The following is a 22,327-nucleotide window of genomic DNA, read 5'->3' on the forward strand; positions in this document are numbered from 1 at the left end:
AAAGCGGTAGAGATCTTGATTGTTAAATCATACAAGATTGCACATGCAATGTGCCATGGTTGGAATGTCGCTACACAAAATTAGGGGAAACAAGCTAAGTCTATAGCTCCTCTCAACTATCAAGAGTCAAACAAGAACACAATAAAAAGAACGAAAACATAACAGTAATGGAAAAAATGCAGCATGATTTTGCAAAAATTGGGTGCTGTTGATTGGATTATATTTCAAGAATAAGTACAATTGAATGCCTACTACCTATAGCATATTATGACTACTATATCAAGATCTTGTAACAATATACAATTAAGCTCCAACGGGTACAAATGAAGCAGGAAATTTCAAATTAGCTTGTGCTGTTGTCCTAAATTTATTGTCATCATCAAATGCAACCCTTTTCCTTTTCAGACCAACAACAGGCGCTTCCTCATCTGAGCTCACAACCAATCTTACTCCAATATCTTCATCATCCTCTGAACACGAACAAGAGATCAAATCATCATCATCCAAAAAAGAAGAATCACAAAGCTTAAAATCAGCTTCAGTCCATGAAGAACTTGAAAGAGTGGGTAGTTCAGGTTCATCCTGTAGGATAATAGGATTAAACATGGTTTGTATCTCATACAGAACATACGCAACGAAAATTTAACGGATCTACTTCATTCACAATCGATAACATGCACTATGTAAGTTTCAGAATTCAAAAACAAGATAATATACCTTGGTGTGTTGAATTTCAAAACAAAGATCTAATGCACTTGGAAATACTTTTGATCTTCACTCCAATTCCACTAACACTCAAGATGTGTAGTCTCTCAATCAGTTCCAAATGGAAAATATCAAAGTGTCTAACACTTCTTACACCACTTTGCAATAGTGTTTTTTCAATTCTCTACAGAAATTTCTGTATGTTTCTCCCTTTGTATCTAACTGATTATCTAATTGGACTGGTCTTTTGGGCATTTCCAATTGGGTTTTAGTATGTGGCTTGGAGTAGGACCAAAAGGGACCAATAAGACACTAGCTCCAAGGGCCTTGGGCTTTTCTGTCAACTCTTGACAAGTCTAAAGTTACCATTAACTATATTTAATACCACTATATAAATATAGTTGCACTCTAGGCCTTATCTATAAATTATATCCCAAGACTTTATTTTACATACAACTCCTTCATAAAATATTTGTAATAATACAAAGTCATGAATGTAGACTGCCACTTTATAAATTACTACATCTTATCCTTGAGTACCCGGTTTAATCCTTTAAGTTTTTCATCATATATTTATGAAATCCAATTTCATAAATATATACTCTAGCAACAATTTACTAAAGTAGTTAGGCCTAACATTTGGAATAACAAAACTATTAAACTTATCTCAAGGAAATATTTTGTATCTCCATTAAGAGACTATGAATTTCATCTTGAGAATATATGTTTCATCAATACTAAATGTGGTTGCCCAACATACTGAGATTTCGATCATATCTGTAGACCTTACTCCTGATATATTAAAGCAACCTACATTTCATGATTAGGTTCATTATCCTCTCAGGATTAAGAGTTCATGCAAATAGAAGTCGTGAGATTTATTATTCAATTGACAGTCATTAAGAGAATAATAAATCTCACAGCAGTCCAGTTCAATATGTCTTGACTCTTAAAACATATCAATACATCAACTATAAATCTCCACTTCCATGATCAAGACAAATCATCTTAGTTGATATGTTATAGTCTTTGTAGATGAAACGTCCAATTTCATCACCGACTATGAACTAAAATTCTGAGTTTGCAAAGAACTTGTAATTTATATCTTCTGTGACTTTTCACATAAACCACATAATATGCATCTCATGGACTATATGATAATGTCTTAATATTCATGTTACCATTATTTCAGATAATAATAAAACAACTTTATTAAATACAACATTAAGTCATACATAATGTCATACATAATAACATACATAGTATCATACAATAGAATTTAAGAACACTAATCCTAACAATCTCTCACTTGCACTAAAGACTATTGTGCACTAATCTAACTCTCATCTCCTCCAAATGTGACTCGAAAGTCCTTTGAGGCAAGGCTTTGGTAAAGGTATCCGCTAGATTCTTTGCATTATCAATCTTTGCTATTACCACATCTCCATGAGCAACAATGTCTCGAATGATGTGATACTTTCTCTCTATGTGCTTTCCTTTCTTGTGATTCCTTAGATCCTTATACTATGCAACAGCTCCACTATTGTCGCAAAAAAATGTAATAGGAACTTGCTCAATTCTCATAACACCAAGATCAGAAAGGAATTTCTTGAGCCAAACAGCCTCTTTTGCCGCCTCACAAGCAGCAACATATTCGGCTTCCATGGTAGAGTCAGCAATACAAGATTGCTTAACACTCTTCCAGCTTATAGCTCCACCTCCCAAGGTGAAAACACATCCCGACGTGGATTTTCTGAAATCTAGATCCAACTGAAAATCTGAATCTGTATAGCCAATAGGAATCAAATCCTCACACCGGTAAACAAGCATATAATCTCTTGTTCTCCTAAGATACTTGAGAATATGCTTTACAGCTTGCCAATGTTTAGGTCCTGGATTTGATTGATATCGGCTGACCATGCCTATTGAATAACAAATATCTGGTCTAGTACAAAGCATGGCATACATGAGACTTCCCACAGCAGAAGCATAGGGAACTTGTCTTATCAAATTTTCTTCCTCTTGAGTCTTAGGCCTTTGTGTTGAAAAATTTAGACTCCGGTTGATAAAATTAACAAATTTTGAACCCAAGTTGTTAATTAGATTTATTATGCATAAAACTTGTTAAAACAAACAAACAAACAAACATCAATATCATGTCAAAACTAAGTACAGCAGAAAAATAAATAAAACAAGACATGATGACCTAGGAAAACCAATGAAACCAACCAGTTTCACAGTAAAAAACCTGGGGGGAAACCTTCCCGAAAAGTAATTCACTATAGTAAAGAAAAGTTTCAGATCTAGTACAAAACCTTTGTCCCTAGACTCTACAATCCTCGTAGATGAACTCACAGCAGAAACCTTCTACCGTTTCAAAACCTTTGAACTCTTCAATATATGAACGCCACCCTTTGATGCATGAATCCCAGTACATGATTAACCAATTGCGCGGATCCCAGTACGCGACTTCAATCACCAACTAGAGAGAAGAAGATGTTGGCTACAAAGTTCTTCACTTCATCAATCATGAAGATCAAGAAGCACTTGGTTACAAAACCCTAAAGCACAAAGACGTAGTAGCTTCTTTTATAGAGAATAAAGCTTCGGTCACCTTTTGCAATTGTTCTCCTTATATTCTCTTATGTGACGGTCTCTAAAATAAGCATTATATATGTCTAGGGTTGTGAGAAAAGAAACCTTATACAAATACAAAAGCCTGGTCCAAATATCAGATCTGAAAATTCTGATTTCCATAACCTCAATAGATACCTTGATAGATAGCATCTGTCGAGCCTCATTAAACCTCGATAGATAGCTATCTGTCGAGCAGCTGTCCAGCAAGTGTCTAGCTTTAGTAAACACATTTTCTTCACTTGTTTCTTGGTCCAATCTTTATGGCTTTAATACTAGACTTGAAAAACATGTTTTTTAAAGTATTAAGCACATCCTAGATCTACCCAAATACAAGTAAAGTGCGTTTTGTCAAAGGATTAGCCAACTACATAAAATATGTCCTTAACAATCTCCCCCGTTGGCAATCCGTGACAAAACCACAACAAACAACTGAACATATGAGAGAAGTCATAAATCACTCAACTCATACTTACTTGTTAAATACAATAAAATCTACCCTAACACAAACTCTTGAAAAACTTTGCAAGAAGAAAGTTCATGGCATGGAAGACTTTGACAATCTGTATTTCTGAAACACTTTAAACAAAACTCATCAAGGCATCTTAGTGTGAGACAGAAATAATAGATTGCATACAAAATAAAGAAACATGTGTATAAAGATAGAAAAGAAACAACACGTGTAGAGATAGATGAAGAAAATATACATCATCGAAGAAAATATACATCATCACATATACCACTTGATAAGCACAATGTATGTAAACATAGTCACAAGACCTAAGGTACAAGAACAAGAAACTAAAAGTAGCTCCTACAACAACAAGGAGGTAAACACTCCCCCTAACAAGATGAAACACATCTCCCCCTTACAAAGGAATGTATTTCTCCCCCTAACTTGTAGAATCTTAAAGAAAGAAACTACAAATTTTTAAATTTCTCCCCCTTTTTGTCACGATTGACAAAGGGTACAAGAAGTTATAAAGCTTCACCCAAGAAACATAAAGATGATCAAAAATTATCAAGGGAGTACAAAGAGTCCATATAAATGCATGAATGTAATGAAATAAGATGCTATGGATGACAAGATAAAAGAAACATGCAAAACATGAAAGAAATGCATGCAGAGGATCTCGATGGATCGATTGGTGTCGAGAAGTTATCGAGCATTCCTCGATGGATCAAACAGCTATCGAGAAGCTATTAAGGGGATAGGAAATTTCTTGATCAATCCACCTAGCTATCGAGAGGTGTCGAGATTGCGATAAAAAATCAACTAAAGATCTCGACAGATAAGCCAAGTATCGAGAGGTGTTGAGAAGGTGTCAAGATGGCTTAAAAACAGTTTTTCAAGGAGGAGAAAAATACAGATATGAATGCAATCAAACATACAACTCAGCCAATGAACCAACCAACATTTTAACCTCTCAAAACATCTCTCAAACAACAAAGAGTTAAGCATTTGAGATCCCAAAAACACACACACACACTAAACAAATCTAACTAATTTTATATTTCAAAAATAAGTTAAGACAGTTTAGTGAGTATACATCAACACATGTATACTTTATGATAGTCAAATCACATTGTACCTGCACATGTATCAAAAATAGCAAAGAATTTTGCGTGTTATGTGTGAAAACATCGTAGGAATGCATAAGTGTCTCTATATTATGACAATTTGAGATATGAGAAAATCACTTTGACTCACACACAATCATAACTGTTTGATGGGAACTATCACCTTTGAGGTACATCCTATAACTCTCACATCTCTTAGAAAACACACTTGCAATCATATTTAAAGCATTTTTTATCTTTTTGCTTTTATTTTCTTTGCATATTTTCTTTTTATTAAGCAAATCATGCATGGGTATATAAAAGAGAGAAAAGAAATACCCAATTATGTTAAACTTTTGACATTGCACTTTTACTATGCCGAAGCATACAGATGTCATATCATGATTGGCAAGTAACAGTGGTGAGATGGTTATTTATGTCTTTCTCTTAGGATTTTCTAGTCCTACCCGTCAAAAAGAGTGATACGAGTGTTAAGTACAAAAGATCACTAAACCTTACTCATCACAAACAAAGAGTCACAAAACTCACTTGCTTAGTTGTGCATAGAGATGCTCATCTAAGTTACAAGAGATACAAAGTTTAGAAAACTCTGTTTGAATGGCCATTTTAAGGTTCACAAGAACGGATGTACACAAACACACACTATTTTTGTATTTTTCTGATTTTTCTTCTTTTTTATTTTAAAAACAGCACAAAATAAAAACTAAACAACCAAACAAAAACAGATAAACAATCATGAAAGCATGAAAGAAAGATGCAAATGCATGAAGGCGTGATAGAAAGGTGCATATGCATGAAAGCATGATTATAAAAGCTAAAAAGAAATCAAACAAAGAGAGTTCTACTTTAGATAGAAAGAATTAAAGCAGAGGACAAACAGAAAAGTTAATTAAGTCTTAGGCTCCTTTCTCACCCACACAGCACAAGTTTTTGGCCGTGAAGATGAAAAAGCATGTGTCTTAGTATGTCTACTAAAGGGCATAGAAGAATTAAAATTCTCCTAAAATTGAGTTAAAAAACTCATGACTTTTGATAACTCTCCAAATAAAAGTGTAGGTCCTTGAGAGGAAACTTGTGACCTGTTGGACACTTGATTTTGAGGATACAACTTAAAGAAATTTGAACGAATGTGTCCATAAACACCACAATGGTAACAAAAATGAGGTCTAACAAAAGATTTATAATTAGCCAAAACAGTTTTGGATTTCATACTTTTATTACCTTTCTCGAATTGAGGCACAATGACAATCCTTGATCCGAAAGCCATGGAAGAAGAGGGGCTAGAGGAGACAGCATATCCTAAGCCAGTCTTATCAGAACTAGGCTTTTGAGGACTCAAGACCTCTTCAAGCTTTGCATTAGACATCCTCTCTATTTGAGTTCTACCTTGACTAAGCTCAACCTCAAGATTTTTGATCTTCTCTTCTAATGAGGTGTTCTCCATAATGAAAGTCTCAACTAACCTTGTAGTCTCATCCAGTTTGACTAATACATTTAGCTTTGTCAGTTTTTACCTCATTAAGCTCCTTTTTACAAAGATGAAAAGTCTTTTCAGATTTTATAAATTTAATGCATAGCTTATCATAGGCTTCCTAAAGGGTCAACTTCTTAGGTACTTCTTCATCTGAAGAATCCTCACTGTCACTTGCACTTTCCATAATCACCCTATCCGTTGAGCCAGCAAAGGCCATAACGTGACTACATTCATCCACACACTCATCAAAAGAGTCATTCTCGATGTCACTCCAAGTAGCAACTGACCCTTTATCTTTTGACTTCTTGGCATTTTCCCTCATAAGGTAGTTTGGGCACGCTATCCTCATATGTCCAAAACCCTTGCACTCATAGCATTGGATGGGGGGCTTTTCATTCTTATCCTTCCTAGAGGATTTAGATTTCCTAGGAGGTTTGCCCTTATCCTTTTTTCCTTAACTGAAGAAGCTTGATAATATTATCAGTTATGAAGGTTAGATCCTCGTCTTCATTATCATCTTCATCTTTAGAGCTCTTGATATATTCCTCTATACCCTTAAGAGCCAAGTTTTTACTCTTTCCACCTTTTTCCATTGAGCCTAATCCCATCACATAGGTTTGAAGGTTCCTTACAAGATCGGTCAAAAGAATTTGATCAATGTCCTTTGCTTCTTCAATGGCAGTGATCTTGGAATGAAATCTTTCAAATAAGAACCTAAGGATTTTCTTAACAATTTTGGATTCTGCTATAGACTCTCCAAGGTTGAATGCAGAATTCACAATATCCTTGAGTTTAGCCTAAAACTCATCAAAGGTCTTATCCTCTTCCATCCTTATTTCTTCAAAGCTACTAGTGAGTCTTTGAAGTTTCACAGTCTTTACTGCCTGGGTACCTTCATAGGTGGTCTCCAAAATGGCCTATGCTTCCTTAGCAACTTCCGTGGATGATATTTTCTTGAATTCCTCATTGGTCACCCCACAAAAAGAGCATTCAAGATTCTACTGTTGAAATTTACCGCTGTGATTGTTGCATCATCCCAATCCACTGGCACTTTCTTTGGCTTAATTCAGCTAACTTCAACAGCTTGCCATACCTGCTCACCTAGAGCCTGCAAAAAAACTTTCATACAAACTTTCTAGTACGCATAATTAGTTCAATCAAATCAATGAGGAATCAAAAGAGATTGTCCACGATCCATGACAACGGGGGTCAAGGATCACACTCAGGAAATTAATCCAATCAGTGTACCCGCTCTAATACCACTTGTTAGGAAATTTAGACTCCGGTTGATAGAATTAACAAGTTTTAAACCCAAGTTGTTAATTAGATTTATTATACATAAAACTTATTAAAACAAACAAACATCAATATAATGTCAAAAGTAAGTGTAGCAGAAAAATAAATAAAACAAGATATGATGACTCAGGAAAACTAATGAAACTAACCAGTTTCATAGTAAAAAATCTGGGGGGAAATCTTCCCAAAAAGCAATTCACTATAATAAAGAGAAGTTTCAGATCTAGTATAAAACTTTTATCCTTAGACTCTACAATCCCCATAAATGAACTCACAGCAGAAACTTTCTACCGCTTCAGAACCTCTGAACTCTTCAATATATGAATGCCACCCTTTGATGCACGAATCTCAGTACGTGACTAACCAATTGCGCGGGTCTCAGTACGCGACTTCAATCACCAACTAGAGAGAAGAAGATGTTAGCTGTAAAGTTCTTCACTTCATCAACAATGAATATCAAGAAGCACTTGGTTACAAAACTCTAAGGCGCAAAGATGTAGTAGCTTCTTTTAGACAAAATAATTTTAGAAAGAATAAGGCTTCGGTCACCTTTTACAATTGTTCTCCTTATATTCTCTTATGTGATGGCCTCTAAAATAAGCCTTATATATGTCTAGGGTTGTGAGAAAAGAAACCTTACACAAAGACAAAAGCCTGATCCAAAAATCAAATCTGAAAATTTTGATTTTTGTAACCTTGATAGATACCTCGATAGATAGCATCTGTCGAGCCTCATTAAACTTCGATAGATAGCTATCTGTCAAGCAGGTTTCCAGCTTTAGTAAACACATTTTCTTCACTTGTTTCTTGGTCCAATCTTTATGGCTTTAATACTAGACTTGAACAACATGTTCTTTGAAGTATTAAGCACATCCTAGATCTACCCAAATACAAGTAAAGTGTGTTTTGTCAAAGGATTAGCCAACTACATAAAATATGTCCTTAACACTTTGGTCATCAGACAGATGAACTCTATGTCTAAAAGGAAGTAATCCTTTGTTGGAGTTTTGCATGCTAAACCGTTCTAGAACCTTATCTATATATCCAGCTTATGACAAACCTAACACCTTATTCTTTCAATCTCGCCAAAGCTTGATCCCTAGAATATAGTTAGCTTCACCCAAACCCTTCATATCAAATTGGCTAGACAACCAAACCTTTACTGATGACATTACCCCTACATTATTCCCAATTAGTAAAATATTATCAACATAAAGCACTAGGAACATCACTACTTTGTCTTGATGTCTCTTGTACACACATGGTTCATCAAGATTTTTTTCAAAACCAAATGATTTGATTGCCTGATCAAATATGATGTTCCATGACCTAGATGCTTGCTTAAGTCCATAAATGGACATTTCCAACTTGCATACCATATGCTCTTGGTTCTTTTCTATGAAACCTTCTGGTTGTATCATGTAGATTTCTTCTTCAAGATTGCCATTAAGAAATGCAGTCTTGACATCTATTTTTCAAATCTCATAATCATAATGAGCAGCAATGGATAAGAGAATTCTAATAGATTTAAACATGGCTACTAGCGAAAAAGTTTCATCATAGTCAATGCCTTCTTTTCATATATATCCTTTCACCATTAGTCTTGCTTTAAAGGTTTCAACCTTTCTATCTATACCTCTCTTCCTTTTATAGACACATTTGCAACCAAGAGGTTTAATGCCATTAAGCGCCTTTACAAGATCCCATACATGATTAGAATACATAGAATCCAGTTCAGATTTCATAGCTTGGAGCCAATGATGTGCATCTATATCATTTATTGCTTCATCATAAGTGTAAGGATTCGATTTAGCCTCTTCTAAGATAGCTTCATAAGTTTCTCCCAAACCTATGAATCTCACAAGAGGCCGAACAATTCTCCCACTACGACGAGGCTCTTATGTACTAGATATCTCATTAGTAGTATCTTATGGTATATCCAATACAACCACATCATCCCTAATTTCATCTATTGGTTTTTTAACTACAGGTTCATTCATTTCAGCCAAGACAACTCTACTTCTAGGAATAAAATTATTAATATAGTCATTTTCCAAGAATTTGGCATTTGTGCTAACAAACACTTTATTATCCTTGTGACTATAGAATAAATTTCCAACTGTTCCTTGTGGATACCCTACAAAGAAAACCACTTCTGTTTTAGACTGTAACTTGTCAAACTTTCCTTTTAACACATGTGCTGGACAACCTCAAATATGGAGATGTCTCATACTAGGCTTACGCCCATTCTACAACTCGACAGGTGTTCTAGGAATAGACTTCGAAGGTACTAAATTCAGAAGATACATTGCAGTACTCAATGCATATCCCCAAAAAGAAATTGGCAGAGTTGAATAACTCATCATGGATCTAACCATATCTAAAAGATTCCTATTCCTTCTTTCTGCTACACCATTTTGTTGTGGTGTTCCAAGTGCAGTCAACTGGGATATAATCCCATTTTAAATTAGGTAATCCTTGAAATCCCCAAGAAGGTATTCGCCACCTCGATCAGATAGAATGGCTTTTATGCATTTACCCAATTGATTCTCAACTTCAGCCCTAAACTCTTTGAACTTGTCAAAAGTTTCGGACTTTCGTTTCATTAGGTACACATAACCAAATCTAGAGTAATCATCAATGAAGGTGATGAAATACTCTTAACCACCTCTTACTTGGATTGACATAGGACCACATACATCTAAATGTACTAGTTCTAGCAAATCTTGAGCTCTTCTACCTTTTGCATTAAAAGGTCGTTTGATCATTTTATCTTCCAAACAAGATTCACAAACTGGAATTTCATCAAAGTCCATAGGCCCCAAGAGTCCATCTCTGATAAGTCTTTAAATTCTGTTTGAATTAATTTGACCCAAACGCAAGTGCCAAAAATAAGCTTCACTAGTAGAAGGAAACTTTCTCTTTAATGATTTCACATGTGAATTATTATCTAATTCAGAATTGTATAATTCATGCTTATCAGGAGTTAAAATATAAAAATCATCCACAATATTGCCAGAACAGATAAATATTTTATTATTTTTTATTATAACATTGTTTTTTAGGATAATACAATACCCATGTTTACCTAAATAAGTTGCAGAAATTAAATTCCTATGAACATTAAGTACAAATAGACAGTCTTGCAATATTAAAACCCTAGACTCGAAACATAAATTAACAACACCAACAGCTACAACTGGAACTCTACTCCCATCCGCTAAGGTAAGAAACAATTCTCCTCCATTCAACTTTTTGGTCTCTTGAAACCCCTGCAAAGAATTGCAGATATGATTAATACAACCTGAATCCACACACCAGGAATCCGTGGGATTCTGTTCCAAACATATTTCAAGAAGAAAAGAAGTTTTCATACCCTTGTTCTTGTCAGCCTTAAACTTTGGACAATTTCTCTTCCTATGTCCTTTTTCACCACAATGGAAACACTTTCCTTTGAGCTTCTTTCCTTTGTTGGCAACTCCTAAGGCTATTTGCTTACCCTCTTGCTTAGTGAAGTCCTTCTTCTTCTTCTTCTTCTTACCTTTGCTTTTCGACTTAGGTTGAGAAGTAGAAGCTTCAACCACATTGGCTTTAACACTAGAAGTACCAAGGATGGTTTCAGCCGCCACTAACTCATTCATTAATTCAGACAAAGAATAAACATTTTTGTTCATATTATAATTCAGTCTGAATTCCTTGAATGATTCTAGTAGTGACTAAAGTATTATATCCACTTGGGATTCTCCATCAATGTTGGCACCTAAAACCTCTAATATATTCAGATTAGAGATCATTATAAGACAATGCTCCCTAACTAAAGTACCTTCAGCCATTTTGGTATTATAAATTTGTCTCATAGTTTCTTGCCTTACTCACCAAACATCTCCTTCAGACTATACATAATGTCCAAAGCTAGTTCTATATCTTGAATTTGATGCTATAGAACATTTGAGCTAGATGCTACGATATAGCACTTGGCCATTTCATTAGATTTCTGCCAATGAATATATCACCGTTTTTCCTCAAGAGGAACATCTAATGAAGGAAAGCTAGAACATGGTTGAGTAAGCACATATTTGTGCTCTTCGGCTGTTAAAACAATGTCCAAATTTCTTTTCCAGTCAACATAGTTGGATCTAGTCAGTTTGTTTTTATTAAGAATAAAAACAAGTGCGCTAAATGATGTCATGTGCAAATCTGAAAATAATAAATATGAATATAATAAGTAAACTAGATATTATCAATTTAGCATATAAACATATGGTATGGAGTCTTAATAAAACCATAACACAATATATGCAACGACAACCCAATCCTATATTCAATATTCCTCAGCATAAAGTGAACATTAAATACTATGATTGATTGAGAACTATTCTCATTATTAGTGTTATCATGATAACTCTTATCAAACACTAATAATATGTCATTTTACATTTAGCCTCTAAGTAATAATAATAAGAACTCAGCATAGAGGATACTATAATACTTAGTCTAGTGTATACCATTGTCTAGAATTATGTGTAGCCACATTTCATCCCTTTAACAAGCTTATTTTGTAGTACCATGATAAAACATCCTCCGTATGGAATGCAAAGCTCTAAGCTAAGACAAGGCGTTTGATCAAACCACTATAAACCAAGAAATCCAATCTTGTAGGATCATAAAATAAATACTCTTCGCATGGAATGCTAAGCTCAAGGCAAAGACAAAGTATATATTTCACACTACTGTGAACCAACAATAGAGGCTGTGAAATCCAACCCTTGTATCTCTCTCACACTAGATGTTTTAGTATAAAGGTTTTTAAATATAAAACATGCATAAGCTAATTACACATAACCTTGCTCTTTATACATGTGAAAACACATAGAAAAAAATTCTGATATATTTCCTTTCAATCAATCAAATGTGCCCTTCAATCGATCGAAAAAATTAAAAAATTCGAACTTAAGCATCTGACTTGTTCGATTGATACTCGATCGCCTCTCGATCAATTGAAACAAAAAATCCAATCGATCGACTAGCAATCAAAAATCAATCGATTTAAAAAGCCTGATCATTGTTTCACTCGATCGATCGAAAGTGATTTTCGATCGATCGAAACTTGTGAAACTAGAATTTCCAGATTTTCTCTAAGGCAGTTTTCAACGGGTTTTTCATGAACAAATAGCCATCATATGAAAATAAGAGATAGAGATTGATATCTAAACTGATTTCCATTGATGTTATAGCCTTAAAGTTCAAATTAACAGACTTAATATCAAACTTAAACAACATCATAACATTAATTTCAGTTTTCATCAAAACATAATTTCAATCACCATGCAGAAAATCAATCAAATAACTTTCTACCATTATGAAATTATCATTCTTGATTCTAAAACTCACAAAACATGTTATGCAAATTGGAAATTGAAGACCGCTCTGATACCAATTGTAGGATTATAGGATTAAAAATGGTTTGTATCTCATACAAAACATACGCAGCGAAAATTTAACAGATCTACTTCATTCACAATCGATAACATGCACTATGTAAGTTTCAGAATTTAAGAACAAGAGAGCGTACCTTAGTGTGTTAAACTTCAAAACAGAGATCGGAAGCACTTGGAAATACTTGTGATCTTCACTCCAATTCCACTAACGTCCAAGATGTGTGGTCTCTCAATCAGTTCTAAAGGGAGAATTTCAAAGTTTCTAACACTTTTTACATCACTTCGCAATAGTATTTTTTCAATCCTCTACAGAAATTTCTATATGTTTCTCCCTTTATGTCTAACTGATTATCTAATTGGGCTGTCATTTTGGGTCTTTCCAATTGGGCTTTAGTATGTGGCTTGGAGTGGGATCAAAAGGGACCAATAAGACACTAGCTCCAATGGGCCTTGGGCTTTTCTATCAACTCTTGACAAGTCCAAAGTTACCATTTACTATATTTAATACCACTATATATATATAGTTGCACTCTAGGCCTTATTTATAAATTATATCCCAAAACTTTATTGTACATGCAACCCCTTTATAAAATATTCGTAGTAATACAAAATTATGAATGTAGACTACCACTTTGTAAATTACTACATCTTATCCTTGAGTACCCGGTTTAATCCTTTAAGTTATTCATTATATATTTATGAAATCCAATTTCATAAAAATATACTCTAGCAACAATTTACTAAAGTAGTTTGGCCTAAGATTCTGAATACCAAAACCATTAAACTTATCTCAAGGGAATATTTTGTATCTTCATTAAGAGACTATGAATTCCATCTTAAAAATATATGTTCCATCAACACTAAATGTGGTTGCCCAACATACTAAGATTTTGATCGTATCTTTAGACCTCACTCCTGATATATTAAAGTAACTTACATTTCATGATCAGGTCCATTATCCTCTTAGGATTAAGAGTTCATGCAAATAGAAGTCGTGAGATTTATTATTCATTTGATAGTCCTTAGGAGAATAATAAATCTCACAGCGGTCCAGTTCAATATGTCTTAACTCTTAAAACATATCAACACATCAACTAGAAGTTTCCACTTCCATGATCAAGACAAATCATCTTAATTAATATGTTATAGTCTTTGCAGATGAAACGCCCAATTTCATCACCGACTACGAACTAAAATTCTGAGTTTACAAATAACTTGTGATTTATATCTTCTGTAATGTTTTCACATAAATCACATACTATGCATCTCATGGACTATATGATAATGTCTCAATATTCATGTTACCATTATTTCAGATAATAATAAAACAACTTTATTAAATACAACATTAAGTCATACATAATGTCATACATAATAACATACAATAGGATTTAAGAGCACTAATCCTAACACATCCACACCAGCGAGAAAGGGATGATCCAACAGCATCTCCGCCGTGAACCTGAACATGGGTTTCCTCACAAGACAAGCCTTCAAGAAATCCCTCGCCTCCCTTGAAATCCCACTTGGAATTCTAGGCAATTCACACTCATTTCCTATAAGACGCAAAAGCTCCTCTGTATCCAATTCTTCCTCTCTATCCCAAGGATATTTCCCAGTAAGCATTTGGCACACCACACACCCTAAAGCCCAGATATCAGATTTAGGGTCTTGCACATTCTCTATCACAGTTTCAGGCGCCATATACAATGCAATGCCTCCCAAGTAATCCAACCTCCCCTTTTTTCGGTACCTGATCTCTTAGCCAACCCTAAATCCCCTATCTTTGCCACAAAACCTTCATTAGTACTACTCACAAGCAACACATTCTTAGGCTTTAAATCACAGTGTACATAACCACAATCATGAACATGACTAAGCCCTTTTAACATGGATTTGGTGTACCTTTTAACATCAGACTCATAGAAACCAACCCCTCCTGATTTCTTAATCAAATCGCTTAAGGTTCCTCTAGAAGCATACTCAAGCAACAAGTTATAAACCATATTCTCACCGTTTTGTTGGGTTGTGATTTCTTCACCAAAGCAGTGAATAACAAAAGGGCAGCCTTGAACGTTGTTGTGAACCTCTTTTTCCTTTTGAAACGAAGCAGAAAATGAAACCTCAGCGGATTTGACAGCCATGGTTGAAGGGAAGCAGTGAAAGCTATTGGGAAATTTAGACCCCGATTGATTTTATTAATAAGTTCTAAATCCAAGTTGTTAATTAGATTTATTATGCATAAAACTTGTTAGAACAAACAAACATCAATATCATTTCACAAATAATATGCAGCAAAAAAGTAAATAAGATAAGATATGATGACCCAGAAAAACCAATGAAACCAACCAGTTTCACAGTAAAAAACCTAGGGGGAAACCTTCCCGAAAAGCAATCTACTATAGTAAAGAGAAGTTTCAGATCTAGTACAAAACCTTTGTCCCTAGACTCTACAATCTCCGTGGATGAACTTACAGCGAAAACCTTCTACCGCTTTAGAACCTCCGAACTCTTCACTATATGAATACCACCCTTTGATGCACGAATCCCAGTACGTGACTAACCAATTGCGCGGATCCCAGTACGCGACTTTAATCACCAACTAGAGAAGAAGATGTTGGTTGCAAAGTTCTTCACTTCATCAACAACGAAGATTAAGAAGCACTTGGTTACAAAATCCTAAGGCGCAAAGACACAGTAGCTTCTTTCTGAGAGAATAAGGCTTCAGTCACTTTTTGCATATGTTCTCCTTGTATTCTCTAATATAATGGCCTCTAAAATATGTCTTATATATGTCTAGAGTTGTGAGAAAAGAAACCCTACACAAATACAAAAGCCTGGTCCAAAAATCAGATCTGAAAATTATGATTTCTGTAACCTCGATAGATAGCATCTGTCGAGCCTCATTAAACCTCGATAGATAACATCTATCGAGCAGCTGTCCACCAGGTATCCAGCAGCTATCCGCAGGTGTCCACCAAGTGTCCAGCTTTAGTAAACACCTTTTCTTCACTTGTTTCTTGGTCCAATCTTCATGGCTTTAATATTAAACTTGACCAACATGTTCTTTGAAGTACTAAACACATTCTAGATCTATTCAAATACAAGCAAAGTGCGTTTTGTCAAAGGATTAACCAACTACATAAAATATGTCCTTAACAATATCCTCCTTTGGCAATCCATGACAAAACCACAACAAACAAATAAACATATGAAAGAAGTCATAAATCACTCAACTCATACTCACTTGTTGAATACAATAAAATCTATCCTAAAACAAACTCCTGAAAAACTTTGCCAGAAGAGAGTTCATGGCATGGAAGACTTTGATAACCTGTATTTCTGAAACACTTTAAACAAAACTCATCAAGGCATCTTAGTGTGAGACAGAAATAATAGATTGCATACAAATAAAGAAACATGTATATAAAGAGAGAAAAGAAACAACACATGTAGAGGTAGGTGAAGAAAACATACATCATCACATATACATATCAAAGATAAGCACAATGTATGTAAAAATGGTCACAAGACCCAAGGTACAAGAACAAGAAGCTAAAAGTAGGTCCTACAACAACAAGGAGGTAAACACTCCCCCTAACAAGATGAAACACATCTCCCCTTTACAAAGGAATGTATTTCTCCCCCTAACTTGTAGAATCTTAAAGAAAGAAATCACAAATTCTCCAATTTCTCCCCCTTTTGTCATGATTGACAATGGGACAAGAAGCTAGAAAGCTTCACTTGAGAAACACAAAGATGATAAAAAATGATCAAGAGGGTACAAAGAATCCATAAAACTGCATGAATGTAATGAAACAATATGCTATGGATGACAAGATAAAATAAACATGCAAAACATGGAAAGAAGAAAATGCATACAAAGGATCTCGATTGATCGAGAGGTATCGAGGAGCTATTGAGTAGACCTCGATGGATCGAACAGCTATCGAGAAGCTATCAAGGAGATAGAAACATTCTCAATCGATCCACCTACCTATCGAGAGGTGTCGAGATTGCAATAAGATACAATTGAAGAGTTTGACTAATAAGCCAGGTATCGAGAGGTCTCGAGATGGCTTAAAAACAGTTTTTTAAGAAAAAAAACATAGATATGAATGCCATCAAACATGCAACTCAGCCAATGACCCAACTAACATTTTAACCTCTCAAAACATCTCTCAACCAACAAAGAGTGAAGCATATAGCTCCCAAAAATACACACACACACACACACACACACACACTAAACAAGTCTAATCGATTTTATATTTTAAAAACAAGTTAAGATAGTTTAGTGAGCATACATCAACACATGTAAACCTTGTGATGGCCAAATCACATTGTACTTGCACATGTATCAAAAGTAGCAAAGAATATTGTGTGTTGTGTGTGAAAACATCGCAAGATTGCATAAGTGTCTCAAAGTTATGATGATTTAAGATATGAGAAAATCACTTTAACTCACACACAATTATAACTGTTTGATGGGGACTATCACTTTTGAGGTACATCCTATAACTCGCATATCTCCTAGAAAACACGCTTGCAATCATATTTAAAGCATTTTGTTCTTTTTGCTTTTATTTTCTTTGCATATTTTCTTTTTATTTAGCAAACCATGCATAGGTATATAAAGGAGAGAAAAGAAATATCCAATTATGTTAAGCTTTTGACATTGCACTTTTGCTATGTCGAAGCATACAGATGTCATTGACATTACACTTTTGCTATGTCGAAGCATACAGATGTCATATTATGATTAGCGAGTAACAGTGGTGAGATGATTATTTATGCCTTTCTCTTAGGATTTTCTAGTCCTACCCGTCAGAAAGAGTGATACGAGTGTGAAGTACAAAAAATTTCTTAACCTTACTCATCACAAACAAAGAGCCACAAAACCCACTTGCTTAGTTATGCATAAGAATGCTCATCTAAGCTACAAGAAATACAAAATTTAGAAAACTCTGTTTCAATGGCCATTTTAAGGTTCACAAGAACTGATGTACACAAACACACACTGTTTTTGTATTTTTGTGATTTTTCTCCTTTTTAATTTTTATTTTGAAAACAAAAAATAAAAAATAAAAACTAAACAATCAAACAAAAACAATAAACAATCATGAAAGCATGAAAAAAAAAATGCAAATGCATGAAAGCATGATTCCAAAAGCAAATAAGAAATCAAGTAAAGACAATTAGATAGAAAGGATTAAAGCAGAGGACAAATAGAAAAGACAATTAAGTCTTAAACTCCTTTATCACCCACACAGCACGAGTCTTTGGCCGTGAAGATGAAAAGGCACGTATCCTAGTATGAATACTAAAGGACATAGAAGAATTAAGATTCTCCTGAAATTGAGTTAAAAAACTCAAGACTTTTAATAACTCTCCAAACAAAGGTGTAGGTCCTTGAGAGGAAACCTGTGACCGTTTGGACAATTGCTTATGAGGATACAACTTAAAACAATTAGGACGAATGTATCCAGAAATACCACAGTGGTGACAACCATGAGGTCTAACAAAGGATTTAGAATTAGCCAAAACAGTTTTGGATTTCTTACCTTTATTACCTTTATCAGATTGAGGCAGAATGACAGTCCTTGATCCAGAAGCCGTGGAAGAGGAGGGGCCGGAAGAGATAGCATATCCTAAGCCAGTCTTATCAGAACTAGGCTTTTGAGCACTTAAGACCTCTTTAAGCTTTGCACTAGACATCCTCTCTATTTGAGTTCTAGCTTGACTAAGCTCAACTTCAAGATTCTTTACCTTCTTTTCTAATAAGGTTTTCTCCACAATAAGAGTCTCAGCTAATCTTGTAGTCTCATCTAGTTTGACTAACAAATCAGCTTTTTCAGTTTTTACCTCATTAAGCTCCTTTTTACAAAGATGTTAACTCTTTTCAGATTTTATGAATTCAGTGCATAGCTTATCATAGGCTTCCTGAAGGGTCAACTTCTGGGATACTTCATCATCAGAAGAATCATCACTGTCACTAGCATTCTCCATAATCACCTTATCAGTTAAGGCAGCAAATGCCATAACATGACTACATTCATCGACATACTCATCAGAAGAGTCATTCTCAGTGTCACTCCAAGTAGCAATCAACCCTTTATCTTCTAACTTCTTGGTCTTTTCCCTCATAAGGTAGTTTGGACACTCTATCCTTATATGACCAAAACTCTTGCACTCATGGCATTGGATAAGGGGTTTCTCATTCTTACATTGCCTAGAGGATTTAGATTTCCCAGGAGGTTTGCCCTTATCCTTTTTCCTAAACTGAAGAAGCTTGATAATCTCATCAATTATGAAGGTTAGATCCTCATCCTCATTCCCATCTTCATCTTCATCTTCAGAGTCCTTGATATATTCCTTTATACCCTTAATAGCCAAGTTTTTACTCTTTCCACCTTTTCCCATTGAGCCTAATCCCATCTCATAGGTTTGAAGGTTCCCTACAAGCTCAGTCAAAGGAATTTAATCAATGTCCTTTGCTTCCTTAATAGCAGTGATCTTTGCATGAAATCTTTCAGGTAAGGACCTAAGGATTTTCCTAACAATTTTGGATTCTGCTATAGAATCTCCAAGGTTGAAGGCAGAATTCACAATATCCTTGAGTTTAGCATAAAACTTATCAAAGGTCTCACCCTCCTCCATCTTTATTTCTTCAAAACTACTAGTGAGTTTTTGAAGTTTCACATTCTTTACAGCCATGGTACCTTTGTAGTTGATCTCAAGAATGGTCCATACTTCCTTGGCAACTTCCATAGATGATATTTTCTTGAATTCCTCATTGGTCACTCCACAAAATAAAGCATTCAAGGCCCTACTGTTGAAATTTGCCGCTATGATTGTTGCATCATCCCAATCCACCAACGATTCCTTTGGCTTAATCTAGCCAACTTCAACAGCTTGCCATACCTGTTCACCTAAAGCCTACAAAAAGACTTTCATACGAACTTTCCAGTATGTATAATTAGTGCCATCAAATAAAGGAGGAATTAAAAGAGACTGTCCATGATCCATGACAACAGGGGTCAAGGATCACACTCAGGAAATTAATCCAATCAGAGTATACCCGCTCTGATACCACTTGTTGGGAAATTTAGACCTCGATTGATTGAATTAACAAGTTTTAAATCCAAGTTGTTAATTAGATTTATTATGCATAAAACTTGTTAGAACAAACAAACATCAATATCATGCCACAAATAATATGCAGCGGAAAAGTAAATAAGACAGGATATGATGACCCAGGAAAACCAATAAAACCAACCAGTTTCACAGTAAAAAACTTGGGGGGAAACCTTTCCTAAAAGCAATCCACTATAGTAAAGAAAAGTTTCAGATCTAGTACAAAACATTTGTCCCTAAACTCTATAATCCCCGTAGATGAACTCATAGCAGAAATCTTCTACTGCTTTAGAACCTCCGAACTCTTCAATATATGAACGCCACCCTTTGATGCACGAATTCCAGTACGTGACTAACCAATTGTGCAGATCCCAGTACGGGACTTCAATCACTAACTAGAGAATAAGATGTTGGTTGCAAAGTTCTTCACTTCATCAACAATGAAGATCAAGAAGCACTTGGTTACAAAACCCTAAGGCGCAAAGACGCAGTAGCTTCTTTTTGAGAGAATAAGGCTTCAGTCACCTTTTGCATATGTTCTCCTTGTATTCTCTAATGTAATGGCCTCTAAAATATACCTTATATATGTCTAGGGTTGTGAGAAAAGAAACCCTACACAAATAAAAAAGTCTAGCCCAAAAATTAGATCTGAAAATTTTGATTTTCGTAACCTCAATAGATAGCCTCGATAGATAGCATTTGTCAAGCCTCATTAAACCTCGATAGATAGCATCTGTCGAGCAGCTGTCCACCAGGTATCCGGCAGCTATCCGCAAGTGTCCACCAAGTGTCCACCAGGTGTCCAATTTTAGTAAATACATTTTCTTCACTTGTTTCTTGGTCCAATCTTCATGGTTTTAATACTAAACTTAAACAACATGTTCTTTGAAGTATTAAACACATTCTAAATCTATCCAAATACAAGTAAAGTGTGTTTTGTCAAAGGATTAGCCAACTATATAAAAGATGTCCTTAACAAAAGTGTGAATTGGGTTTCTTGGAAGTGGCAAGAAATATAGAGCCAAACACTCCTTCGCCCAACAATGGGCCTCTCACCCAAGTGTCTCCATCGCCATACATACTTGCCTCTGACTCTGCCACTGACTCTCTGTTCTTCATGTTAGTTTCTTTGATCACAAGAAAGGTCTTGTATGAATTCAAAGCCGTCACGTTTCGAGAAATCAACTAGGGTTTTGAGGTTGTTTTATAATAATATTAATTATAGGATAGGATAGAGTTTCAAATTGGGCAATGGTGGCACAAATGAAAGTAGTCACATACGTTGGAATTGGCTACACTAATTGCATCATTTATTTTTCTCTAAAAAAAAACCCAAAAAAAAAAATCATTTATTTAATTTATTTGTGGTCAAATTGATGGACTATAAGACTATTTTTGCATTGCAAATCAAACAAACCAAAGTGCATGCTTGTATTGATTTTATTTTTTACTCTTTAATATGGAACACCTAATTTTTTCCAATTATTTTCACAACTGTTAATAAGAAAAAATTGCTAGTTTTTTTTTTAATTTTATTTTTATTAATATGATAAGTTGTGATTGATGCATTAAAAAATAATTAATGTCATTAGTAAACTAAGCTAGCTCTTCTAAGGCTAAATACCAACAGCCAATAATAACAAAAATACTTAATTTAGATCTTCTTAGCCTTTTTAGTAAAAGATAGAAATCTACTCTAACCTATTCTGTGTATATATTTGTGAAACTCCCTCCTAGCTCTGTTGTGTGAATACAATATGCCTCTAAACCGTAGCTCATATCTTTATTATCAGGATTCTGCTTTTATTAGTACAAAATTTACTGTACAATTATAACATGCGAGTTATTATTATTATTATTATTATTATTATTATTATTATTATTTCACACACCTTTGAATTTTCAAGTTTTCTGATGATAAGTATGGCTTCGGATCAAACACATCTACAAAATGAGGTGTTTGGAGACACTGGCAATGTTGTTCTTGAGACAGTGAGTATAATAGTCCAACTGCCAACATATGACATGTTGACGAGCTAAGCTTGCACAAATTAATGGGTGT

At 34.8% G+C, this 22,327-nt stretch overlaps 1 pseudogene; it reads right to left on the bottom strand.

The window, feature by feature from the left end:
• Positions 1–303: 303 nt before the first annotated feature.
• Positions 304–21,384, bottom strand: LOC142633955 (mitogen-activated protein kinase kinase kinase 20-like; annotated as a pseudogene).
• Positions 21,385–22,327: the final 943 nt, after the last annotated feature.

This window comes from Castanea sativa, chromosome 5 (assembly GCF_040712315.1).
Source record: "Castanea sativa cultivar Marrone di Chiusa Pesio chromosome 5, ASM4071231v1".
Lineage (NCBI taxonomy): Eukaryota > Viridiplantae > Streptophyta > Magnoliopsida > Fagales > Fagaceae > Castanea > Castanea sativa.